Genomic DNA, 13,441 nt, shown 5'->3' with positions numbered 1-13,441 from the left:
ATCTGCCCAGCAAACTCAGGCTCTCTGGGAAGAATTGACTTCAGTCAGCGAAAACTAGGCTGACAACTATTACCAGAGGACCTTCTCTTCTCCCACTCCCAGACTATGGAATGGCCTGCCAGGAGAGATCCACCAACTCAACAGTCTTTCTGAATTTAAAAGGCAGGCCTGCCCAGCCAAATTTTAAGATGTCTGGCTGTGGTTTTAATAATGTATTAGTTTTATTTGTTTTTAAGCAGTTTTATGTATTTTATAGTATTTTTGTATTTGATGTTGTTCCCCGTCTTGATCCAGAGGGGAGGCGGGTAAGAAATAATTTTTATTATTATTATTATCTCTTTCTAGCTCATGGCGGTTGTTGTTATTATTATTATTATTATTATTATTATTATTATTATTATTATTGGAGTGTAGAAAGAAAGAAAGAAAGAAAGAAAGAAAGAAAGAAAGAAAGAAAGAAGGGGAGCCCCACCAATTATAGGCTCTGGCCCTACTCTCCTGTAGCTGGCTTTATCCCCTCTACAGATTACTCATGAGGAGTTAAGGCCCTTAACAGAGAAAATGTTTGTGAACCGCCCAGAGAGCTTCAGCTATTGGGAGGTTTAAAAATGCAACAAATAATAAATAAATAAATAAAGCTCTGATTAATTCTCCCACTGAAATCAATTGAAACCAATTAGATTTTAAAGCACTTGTTTCTGCCTGGACCATGCTCAGTAACTTCCTCAGTAATGGATTGTTCTCTTAACACGTTAGAAAACTCTGAGAGAATCAACAAACATTCAGGCAATTATGATTAGCAGGACAGTGGAGGTTTTCAAAATGTTTTCGGACAAAGTTCCTCATCAAGAGCTCATAAAGTAATCAGGAGTGGATCGGCACAGACCATTCTCCCATTCCTGGTTTGAGTGTTTAGTGCCAAATCAGAAGCAAGGAAAAAGTTGGCCATTAAAAACATGATATGACGTTATATGGAAGAATCATAGGATGGGTGTGAATTTGTTGGGTTACCAAATTCACACTTCCCAACGCTGCATATGAACCAGACCAAAAGTATACTTGAGAGCCAGTGTGGTGTAGTGGTTAGAGTGTTGGACTGGAACTTGGGAGACCCTGGGTTCTAGTCCCCAGTAGGTCATGAAGCTCTCTGGGTGACATTGGGCCAGTCACTCTCCATTTTATCATTACACCTACCCTCATAGGGTGAGTGTGAAGATAAAATGGAGGGGAGGAGGATCATGTAAGCCACCTTGGGTTCCTTGCAGGAAGAAAAAGGTAGGATATAAACATAATGTAAATAATAATACAATGTAATGTAATAATAATAATAATATATGGTGATATTTACACTTTTCAGATGCAGTTCTCAAACCAAAAACTGCACACAACAAATACATATAATAGGGGAAAGTGTGCACAAAATGTATATATTATGAGAAAATACACACAACAATGCAAATATTAGGAGGGGAAAGAGCATGAAAATACATATTATGGGAATTTGCTTGGGAAATGTGTCTTTGGAAATGTAAATTCAAAACGTATATGTTTGGAAAAGTGGTAATTGTGTACAAAAGTGTATATATTAGGTAAAATGCATACATAACTATGTACAAATTTGTGTGCAGGCTTTTCAGGAAAACAATTGCAAACTGATATGGAAATGAGATTGAACTAACTTAACAGAAACTGAGAAATGGAGCAGAATTGAACTTGACAGGTTCATTCATTCCTAAAGAATCCCATGATAGCATCATACTTTGGATCTTACAGACCAGGCAACCCAGACTTGTCCTAAATTCAATCCGTAGCAGGCCATTCAAACCATGGAAAATTACTCAGTCAGTGTGAACAATACTGAGTTGTATTGGACCAAAGGTCTGACTTGGTATAACAGCAGCTTTCTGTGTTCACTTCTTGTCCATGCAGGTAGGTTATGTCCATAAGTCATGTCAACAGTTAATAAGACTGGGCATTTACTGGGAACCGGAAATTGACAAGATGACCATGGTCCCTACTGAGTCACAATTCTCAAAATGCAAGTGTTATTGGAGATTGAGGCCTTAGCTAGACCTAAGGTTTATCCCAGGATCGTCCAGGGGTCATCCTTGTTCATGTAAATGACACACAGGGGATCCTGGGAGCAGGCAGGGATGACCCTGGGACGATCCTGGGATAAACCTTAGGTCTAGCTAAGGCCAGAGAGACATTCACACAGACAATGACCTCACTGAACATCGAGCAGGAATGGAGAGAAATCACTCCCCTCCGCACCCCATGCAACCCTATCCAACCTTGTCCACTCAGAGAACTGAAACCCAACATGGAAGATGGATACTATCTAATACATCCAGCCTGAACAAGTTTTCTGGATCCGTGATTGATTTGTCCTTTGACTCTATTTCTGCTTAGAATAAGGTGTTTACCTTTTAAGTACACCTACAGCATCCTCCCATGTAGGAAGTTATTTAGACACATGCTGTGCTATCGCTGTGTTGCCCCAGTCTCTTATAAATCGTGGTAATGCATGAGAATTCAGAGTTCAAAAATTAAACTTCCTGGCTGACTCGTTTGTCAACCCTGCATGTGATTAGCCCTGGTGAAACCATAAGCAAGAAGAAACTCCCAAAGAAGTAAAAGTGATGCGGCATGATAGATGATAAGTGTTGACCTATGTGGGATGTTGCCATCCAAAAGAGGAAGCTTACAGTAGGAGGAAGAAGATAAGATGGACAAATATGTATTAGAGTCAATGAGAGGTGAAAACTACCACACTGGAAAGGTGTGTGAAAGTTCATATCTCTTGCTAAAACTCACAAAATACTAAACAATTCCCTGTCTTTAAGCCTAACTTGCTCCACTATGGGCCAAACCAGACATGACTTCAAAACTATATCTAGCAGCACCATCTTTTTTCCATATTTACTCTAGAGTATGATGCCTGTCAGAAATATAGAACCGGATGTCACCAGCATACTCATGACAACTCACTCTAAAATGGGGGTGGGGAACGCATGGTCCTCCAGACGTTTTGGTCTAGAACCTGCATCAACCCTAGCCAGCACAGCCAATGATCAGGGGTGATGGGAGTTGTAGGTCAAATCAACTGGAGGGTCACAGGATGCACACTTTTGCTCTAAAGCTATGGATGATCTCTCTCAGTTGCCTCCTATAGATATTAAATAGCAGAGGTGACACCAAGCCCCTCTGAAGAGCACACATCATATTCCACAAGTCTGCTCAGACAGAAAGGAACGAGGCTGCTGAAGACTCATTGTAGATACCCAAACCAGATGTTCAAGATAATGTAAAAGAATTGTGTAGCTCACACTAGCAAAAGTCCAATATGATAACACAGCTGAGAGGTCAATATGATCAACAGAACTGCAACATACTGTTAGTTTTACCCTACCCTGTGCCTGTTTGGTGCATTCTCTTCCCCTCCTTATTGTTTTATTATGATTTTATTATGATTTTATTAGAATGTAAGCCTATGCGGCAGGGTCTTGCTATTTACTGTTTTACTCTGTACAGCACCATATACATTGATGGTGCTATATAAATAAATAAATGAATAAATAAATAATGAGTCCCTGCATCAATCTCTGGATGAAGATCATCAAACTCAGGGCCTTGCTAGACAAGGCCTTAGCGCGCTGTGAGGCCTGGTTTCCCTGCTGTGCGTCCAGATGACGCACAGGGGAATCTGGGGTCAAGGCGCACTGAAGCCTCCTTTAACGCGCCATAAGCGAAGTCGTTTATGGCGCACCTTTTCCACAGCCCCGGCCTGAGGCCAGGGCTGCGGAACATCTAGCAAGGTCTGTGGCTTTTTGCGGCTACTCGCTTACTCGTGAGTAGCCGGGAAAAGCCACGGACTGCGCACAGCGCTCAGCGCTGTGCCTATCGGGCTGAGGGGATCCCGGTGGGGGGAGATGGGGGGGAAGGCCGGACCAGCAGGAGAGGGGGAGGGTGGAGGGTGACACAGGGGACAGCGAGGAAGGGCGGAGGGCAACACAGGGGACAGCGAGGGAGGGCGGAGGGCAACACAGAAGACGGCGAGGAAGGGTGGAGGGCGACACGGGACGGCGAGGGAGGGCGGAGGGTGACACAGGGGATGGCGAGGGAGGGCAGAGGGCAACACAGGGGACGGCGAGGGAGGGCGGAGGGCGACACAGCGGACGGCGAGGAAGGGCGGAGGGCGACACAGGGGACAGGGAGGGAGGGTGAGGAAAGAGTGGGCAGGAGGCATAGGAGGGGATCAGGAGGGGATGGGGGGGCTTACTTAAAAGAAAACCCACCTACCTTGTCCAGAGTCTTCGGGGCACATGTTGCCCCTTTAACAAACAAAAAAAATGCCCGACACTACAGGGCTTCCACAGTCCCTGCGCGTCAGCCGTCTAGGAGGCGGGGCGGCGCACGCTAAAGTTAGGACGCCATCGCCCCGCCTCCCTGCCAGCTTATCCGGCAGGGTCTAGCAAGGCCCTCAGTCAAACAAAGTTTCAAGAAGATCTGGAATTGTTCCCCCACAAGATGTTTCACCACTTTTCCTAAAAAAAAGATGGTTCTGCCACCACATCTTACACCATTTTCCCTAAAAAGATACAGGCTAAAACTGTCTATATTTTCCTTGCATAAAGATCCCTGTCTTTATCACTAGATCACTGTCCTTTTTAAGGAGGGTGAGATCCTACCCATCTCCAATGAGGCATTCGCCATTCTGGCCAGAACCCCACCTCCCTCACATTGAGGTTGATGTGACTGGCTTCCACCAACCATGGTGTGCAGAGGTCCATCTTACACATGGTCATGGTAGCCTTCACAGTGCCAAGGATTTTGTCATCAAAGGAGACCAGGCTGAACTGATCCAATGACCCTAACAAGCAGGTGCTTCTGACACTTGCACTACAGACTTTGAACTTGTTGCAGGGAGGTCAGATTGAAGCTGAGCATCTTTGCCAGCCCAAAAATTGAGCCAAATTTGTCACTTTTCCATGTTAAATCTTTGTTCAGTCTCAGCTTATCCTAATTTAAATATGCAGATATTAATATTTTAAGACATTCTCTTACACGAGATGCTAATTATGAATTAAAATATTTATACTCTGCTTCTCTGTCTCATCAATGGAACACACACAAAGGCCATTGTTGTTTTATTATGGTTTTAATTTTTGTGAACCGCCCAAAGAGCTTCGGCTATTGGGCGGTATAGAAATGTAATAAATAAATAAAATTTCCACACCAGCCCCAAAATCCGGGCTGGTCACAGCTGAGTCCCTGTGTGTCCAAATGATCCACAGGGACTCCCGGGGGCAAGGTGGAGCGAGAATGGGTTTTCCAAGGAAAAATAATCCCTGAGAAAACTGAATTCTTCCTGCGATCTTGGGATTGTCTTCAGACTGTGGGTGGTGTAGGTGCCCGTCCCACATTTTTCCCTCCTCCCCACGAGTAGCAGGGGTCAGCAGAGGGAAGGAGCCGGGCTAGGAGGAATGAAGGGACATCGGGGGGGCAGGATCGGGGGGGGTTACCTTAATTTTCACTGGAGCGCAAGCACGCTCCAGCTCTTATCCTTTTAAAAAAATGGTGGTCGCGACAGGTGCAACACCTGGGGCGTCGCGCAGCCATGTGAACACAGGGTGATGATCCCAAAGAGAGAGAGAGAGAGAGAGAGGCCCTTCCTACACCTACAGGTGTAGAGGGAGGGAGAGGGGGTGATCCCAGACTTACCTGCTTCTGGGATCATCGCCTTCAGTCTAAGCATCCCATTGCGGCCACCACTATTTTTAAAGGGCCAGAGCTGGAGCAGGTTTGTGCTTCACCAAAAATGGAAAGATAGAAAAATTAAAAAGCCTAACTCTGCTCCCCACACACCCACCCCTGAGGGCCCTGGACTCCCTCCGTCCCGGCTCCTTCCCTCTGATGAACCCTGCTACTCGCAGGGAAGAGGGAAGAAGCCAGGATGGGTGCCCACACCACTCGCGGTCCTATGGATCATCCTAGGACCGCATGTAAAACCGGGATAAGTGAGGTCTCAGTTATCCCGGGGAAATGGAGGGATCATCCCTCCCAGATCCCGGGATCCCCTGTGCATCCACATAGGGATGATCCTTCCAAAATATGATGGTGTAGAACGGGCCAGAGAGAGAGAAGCCATTAGTATTAAGGGAATGGAAATTTAAGGAGCTGTTCTAAGATCACTAGAGCTTGTTGGAGCAAATAAAGCCTTGAGACAGCTGTACTAGTTGCTTTGCCTCACCTTTACAGTTCAGTTTTATTTCATTCCTTACTCCTGTTGCCTACATTACAACAAGCACGCTAATACTACTGAGCTTCTATGTAGGACACCAATACAGAATGACTTGTCCTAAAATCCAATGAAATGAACAGGCTTGAACACAACTAAATGTTATGCTCATACAAAGTCGAAACTAGAGCAGGCGAATTTGAAGGGATCTGAAAGAATTTGAGGGGATCCATCTTCAGAATTAGGAGTCTCACAAATATTTAATCACAAATGAAAGTAAAGAATTCAGTCCTTTTGAGGACTGTGAGAGACCTTGGAAAAGGTAAGAACCGAAATGACACCACAGCTGAATTCATTGACATATACATAACAATGAAACAGCTTAGAATTTGAATTCTGATTTGACCTGTGATGTTGACAATTGCAATGCATTTCAGCAGTAAAATTTGAATAAGGGTTTAATATTAGATCACACGTAGTTATTTGACTACAGTTCATTATGTTAAATGTTGACATAAGCACAAAGGTTATCGAAAGACACTTGTGGAATCCAGTCTCAACAACACTGTAAAATATACTCTTTTGAGAGCATCAAATTAATTTAACCCCATTTTCCATTTAGAGGCTCATGCCTTTGTGGGTACTGATCACGTATACCACTCTAAATGTTGTGAAACCATAACTCTCTGTCTGAAACATCCTCATACTTCTGTCTGAAACATTCACCTTAGGGCTGAAATGTTCCATTCTTTGTCTTCACTATTTATTTCTTTTTTTAAAAAAAAAAAAACCCCAAAGTTAGTGACATTTTTAAAAAGTAAAGTTTGCATTTTGGAATATTTATAACACAGAGAGAGGAATCTCCATTTAAAGAGCAAGGTTCAACTGCATTTCACTTAGAGAGTGATCTTATGGCCCCTAGTCAGTATTTCAGGGGGCCACATGTTAGTTCAGATTCCTGGGTCCAAAGCTGGAGTCAACACTCTGACCTCAGACCCAGGAGTCCCTGCTGCTCCCCTCCCCCTCATAGCCAGCATGGAGAGAATCATGCCAGCTGCCCTTCCAAGGTAACAGGCAATCTCAGAGAGGAGGAAAAGGAGGCGGTTCTGTGGGCAGGGAGGGGAGGGAAGCCGTCTTAGGAAGAATCTTCAGGACTCTCCATTCTCCTTCCCTCCCACTCTCCGCTGCTTCAGCTAGACAGGCAAATAAAAAGCCCATCTAGCTAAAATGCAAAGTGGGAGGAGCACAGAGGCAAAGATTCCCTCCACTGCTCCTCCCACTCTGTATTAGATGGCCCTAGGCCTCCAAGTACAGAGGCTGAGGCCCACCACTTGAACGTGGACCCCGAGAGCTTCTCCAAAACAGAATTTGGCCTTTGGCCTGAAAGAGCTTCAATACCCATATTCTATACCTATGAACGCCTAAAGGCTGTGCAGTGCCAAGTGTTTTAAAAAATATAGAACTTGAGTAGGATCCAACAGGGTCCTTCCATGTGCAGCCAGCCCCCCTTCATTGACAAAATCAGATTTTTTTTTAATAGGGCTAAGAATTTTGTTCCACTGGCATGAATGTGCATTAGCTCTATTTTTCACTTTATTTATTTATTTATTTATTTATTTATTACATTTTTATACTGCCCAATAGCCGAAGCTCTCTGGGTGGTTAACAAAAATTAAAAACTTTATGCTGATGCACATGAGTGCAAGTTCGCATTAGTGCAAATCTCACCACTGCTACCACCCAAGTTTTTTTTAAAAAAAAATGTTCCACAAGTCTGGATGGCCGTTTCTACACCTGCCTTTTTTCCTGGGATCATCCCCATGCATCCAAATGGCACACAGAGGATCTCGGGAGCAGGCAGGGACAATCCCTCCATTTTCCTGGGATAATCCTTAGGTGTAAAAAGGGCCAATGAAACATATAAATTCATACAGATCTGAAACAGACCAATACTTGTCTGCCCCAAAGGCCAAGCTGTCTTTCAGAGCTTCCTGTCTGCAGCCATTACTGACCTTCTCATGGTGGAAGCTCTGATAAGCTTCCAATGGTTCCTAGAAGCATAGTATGAAAAAAAAACCTGCTACAGTAAAGGATTGTGTTCTCATTGAAGCAAACCATTTACAAGGCTGGATGGATTTGCACTGCTACCTGATCCCCACAGGCATCTGATTTGATTCATTTGGACTGTGGTCTTGGGAATAGGCCCACTAAACATTGAGTTCCCATTGCCTACACATGCCTTTCCAATTCAACTACTGGTGCTTGCCAAACACATGGCAGCAGAGACATAAAAATGCCTTTAACATCTATGCTAGCAAACAATGATAGAACAGTGCATTCTGACTTTGCATATATTTTGGGGTGAAAACAAATGTTCTTCATTGTATCCCTCCATCCCCTTTTGCAACTTGTTTTATCCTGGCTGTTTAATTCACCAAAGACACATTTAATCTATTAGCTTATGGCTTTTTTGAATGTCCCTGGGATAATCTTTCTTACTGGAGGAATGCTTGTAATTCGAAACATCAAGTATGAAAATCTTTACTGGCAGTGGTGTATCAGAGCCAGGACTCTGAGGGAGGAAGGTACAACTCAGTGCTGTAGTTCCCACACTAGAGGCATTCAAGAGGCAGCTGGACAACCATCTGTCAGGGATGCTTTAGGGTGGATTCCTGCATTGAGCAGGGGGTTGGACTCGATGGCCTTGTAGGCCCCTTCCAACTCTGCTATTCTATGAAGGGCCAACAATTTTTTTATTAGCAGGGACACTGATGTCCTATGCCACCCTATCTCCCTCCAGAATTCCCTGTTCCCTTTGAACTTAGCTTCAATATTCACAGTAGCTGGAGGAAACATACATTTTCCCAACTACAATATATTCTTCACTATTGTCATGCAAAGTATTATGTGGCCTGGTCTTGAATGGGCAATTGAGACCCATTCACTTTACCAAAGACCTGTTCACAATGGAGATGCTAGAACTGGATTGTTGAAATGGATTGACAGTTGCCTGAATTTTTGGACTCTCCTCGGGGGCATGGCTATGGGGGACTCTCAAATTTTGAAGCGCCTGAACTTCAAAAATTTACTGCTATATTGCAGTTTACTGGTAAAGTGTGGACAATCTGAATCCATTTTAAAAAATCTTTTCCCCCTTACGCCTGGAACGCTCTTCCAGAACACTTGAGAACTACAAACTCAATCACAGCTTTTAAAACTCAGCTAAAAACTTTTCTTTTCCCTATAGCTTTTAAATATTGAGTTTGTTCTGACTCCATACTGTTAGCTTCACCCTACCCGGTGCCTGTTTACACTTCCCTGTGCCTGTTTGCATTCTCTTTCCCTCCTTATTGTTTACTACAACTTTATTAGATTGTAAGCCTATGCGGCAGGGTCTTGCTATTTACTGTGTAATCTGTACAGCACCATGTACATTGATGGTGCTATATAAATAATAATAATAATAATAATAATAATAATAATAATAATAATAATTGTGAATGTAACAAAACAGAAAACAAATTGTGAAAAGAGAAATGAAAAAGGAACAGAAGCTTACATGCATAGAAATATCAATATCCCATCAAGTGCAACATTCTTTAAAAAAAAGTGTGTGGGGTTATTATGTGTAAATTTCAAGAAAAGCAGACCAAAGATTCCTATATTTATCCACTTGCAAGATTCGTATATTTACCACTTGTTCAAATGTTGACAGCATGGTTAGGTCCTCAGTCCATTGCCTTATGGGAGATGAACATTTATCCTTTCAACATAACAGTCATAAGGGCTCATAAAATCCATTTTCGCTGACCATGCATTAGTTTCCAACAGACTGGTTAATAGTTTAGGAGGACATGTACATCATTCAGTATTAAAGACTGTTCCAATACAAAGTTTATCCATATTATGACCTCCTCACAAAAGGAGGTGACTATTGGACATTGCCAAAACATATGAATAAAAGATACATAAGGTGTGTTACATCTCCAACAATTATGTGAATTAGACACACACTACTTAAAAAGGTGTTGTGGAGTCCAATAAGTTGAAAACATTTTTTTTTTTTTTTGGCTGAATAATGTGTAGCCTAAGATCCATAGGAATTTCAGAATCAGACACTAAAATGAATGTCCCATTGATTAGGCCAAATAGATGCTCCAATTCTCCAATTCCATTCCTCTGAGTACCATATTTATTTACTGATAACAATCTGAATCAGTAACATGGGACCCACAACTTTGAATTGTTTTTCTATTCAAAGACTCACGGATGGTCTGGGAATTAGGGGTGGGAAGGGAAATATAATGTCCTCTGTTTTGATTTGTAAAATCCCAGTAAAAAATCAAAACAGTTGTAAATCCTCAAAAGGGCTAGGACATCGTTCAGAGAGCTTTCATTACTATCGATCCGCAGCTACTCATAGAGTTATGTCTGAGGCTTCAAGTAAAGAGAAGCAGGAAATATTGAAGCCATGATGTCATGGGAACAAGGAACTGAAATGAGGAGGGGGCCACATGGGACTTCCCTCCTCTCTTGCATGTCCCCAACTAAGCAAACTTGTAATGGGGCATACTCATATCATTTCCATGTATTAGTCTCAATTCTTCAAAAAAATGTACATGAATAGTTTCTGCTCACTTGATCTGACATATGAGTCAGCCTGTTAATCAAATTTGTAGCAGACAGGAAATATATGTCCCTGTGGGCATTTTTCTCTGGCCTGTCTTAGGGGCTAACTACACATTACATGCCATCATGTATAAAAGAGCTTGAGGGCCAAATTAGATGCTTTGCACAATTTGCACTTACGTGAATTTTTTTTTCTAAAGGAAGTAGTAGAAATGTTGGGAGAGGGAGATATCTGGATCCTGACACTTTGACCCTTTTCTCCCTACTGTAGTTCTAATCTATGTAGGGTCCCCTGTGCCTGCTATTTGCAGGGGTGGAAGCTTCCATTGGTGAATGACAGCTCTCCTCCCCAGTGCAAATAGAAGGCATGGGTAGAGAGTGCAATCCAGATCCAGATCACAGTGTGAGGGAGTAGGAAGGGTTAATCTTCCCCAGCCACCCAATCCCAGGGTTCTGATCAAACATGCATAACATTCAGAGCCAGTGTGGTGTAGTGGCTAGAGTGTTGGACTGGGAGTCGGGAGATCCGGGTTCTAGTCCCCACTTGGCCATGGAAACCCACCAGGTGACTTTGGGCCAGTCACAGACTCTCAGCCCAACCTACCTCACAGGGTTGTTGCTGTGAGGATAAACTGGAGAAGAGGAGGATTGTGTACGTTGCCTTGCGTTCCTTGGAGGGGAAAAGGCAGGATATAAACAAACTAATAATTTAAATTAAATAAATTCCAGATGCCTTGGACTGCAATTCCCATCAGCTCCAGCCAGCATAATCAATTGAAAGGATTATGGGTTCTGTAGTCTCAAACATCTGGGGATGATCGGTGTTGTAGTCCCAAACATCCCCACATTGGGGAAGGCTGCCTTACACTGCCATGTCGAAGGCTGCCTGGTTTGCTTCACAGTTTATTCAAGCTCAAGACATTTCAATCTGTTCAACATCCTTGGCTCTTCATGGAGGGAGCTGCCAGGCCATTGCTGTGGTGGGGCACATTCTTCGCATGCAGAAGATCCCAGATTCAGTTCCCCATATCTCCAGGCAAGAAAGAATCCTGCCTGAAACTTTGGAGATTTGGGCCATAGCTAGACCTAAGGTTTATCCCTGGATCTTCCAGGGGTCAAACCTGTTCACCTAGGTGACACACAGGGGATCCAGTGCTCAGGCAGGGGCGAACCCTGGATGATCCCAGGATAAACCTTAGATCTAGCTGTGGCCTTGTTGTCCATCAGTGTTGATAGGCTAGATGACCCCGGTGGAGGCTGGGGGGCTCCACTTTTGGTAGGGCTGTGAATCTATTCTGGGTTTCAGTCAGAACCAGCTGAAATTCTAAAAGAGCTGTCCAAGGTGCTGAAGTAGCTTCCACTGGATGGACCCATGGTCTGTTCAGTAGAAGGTGGCTTCCTATGTTCCTCCTGATGCCTGCGGCTCCAACTCCCCCACCTACAAGTCCAAAGTAACATCAGAACGTGGCCTCAGATTTACACAGCAAGATCACTGTAACTACCTTATCAACTGTGAACAAAGAATATTTCAGCTGGCTACAAATCAATGAAAATGAGTTTTGTTTATTTGTAATTATTTTATGTTAGCTGGAAGGATATAGGAATATTTAGGGTTGGTAAAATTAAAAGCCTTTGAGGCAATGTAGTTAAACATCTTCATGTGCTCTCTTGCCATTGTTACTGAAGGAGAAATGGTCGAATAGAAATGAGGGTGGCTTTTTTATTAGTAGTAGTAGTAATCCCTGTGCCCTTTGCACGGGTAGCAACTCCAGCATGCTTTGATGGCTTATAATTTGTTTTCCATCAGTGCATTGATTTTTCCCGATGATAGGGAATGTCAGAGGGCTAGTAAACAAAGCATACAGTTCCATAATTAAAATGTCCAGCACAGGTTATTTGTGTGAGAGAGGACTGGAGAAGAGAGCAGAGGTAAAGGAACTCTTGGGTGTGGGTGGGTGGAGGGTCAGGGGGGAGATCTTCAGGCAGGAAAGCTTTGAACATATTATCCGCGGGATGAGCATAGTGCAGATTCGAGATGGGCAGGATTTAGGATGCTGCTCAGTGCCGCCTCCAGGTTTTGGACGGCCCGTGGGTAAGGTGCCCTCTGGGCCCAATCCACACAACTGCCCAGGAGGGAGGATTCTCTCTTGTCATTGCTTGCATGAACAGAGAGGGCAAGTGAACAGGTAGTGACAGGGAGGAGGAGGTAGAGCAGGATCAAGGAGGCTCCAGTGGACCACCTGTAGGCATGTGGGCCTCTGCAGGGGCCCAGTGATACTTACCTTTAATACCAATGCTGGGGTTTGAGGAGTGTCTCGTTCCCCCCCCCCCCCCACACACACACACACCCTCACCTGCAGTGGCTCTCTGGTTGTCAGGGAATCTGAACACGGAGTAGGGCATCAATGGAACAGTGTTTAATAAATAGATAAAATAATGAGTATTCAATAAATATTCACCTTTAAAAAATTAATTAATTAATAGAATTCCCTATGAGCAGAGCTTAAAGACTAGGAAGGTAAAATGCTAAAAAGCAGATCACTATTTAAACATGGGTAAGCACTGACTCTA

This window comes from Elgaria multicarinata, chromosome 6 (assembly GCF_023053635.1).
Source record: "Elgaria multicarinata webbii isolate HBS135686 ecotype San Diego chromosome 6, rElgMul1.1.pri, whole genome shotgun sequence".
Taxonomy (NCBI): domain Eukaryota; kingdom Metazoa; phylum Chordata; class Lepidosauria; order Squamata; family Anguidae; genus Elgaria; species Elgaria multicarinata.
This window is presented reverse-complemented; position numbering follows the sequence as displayed.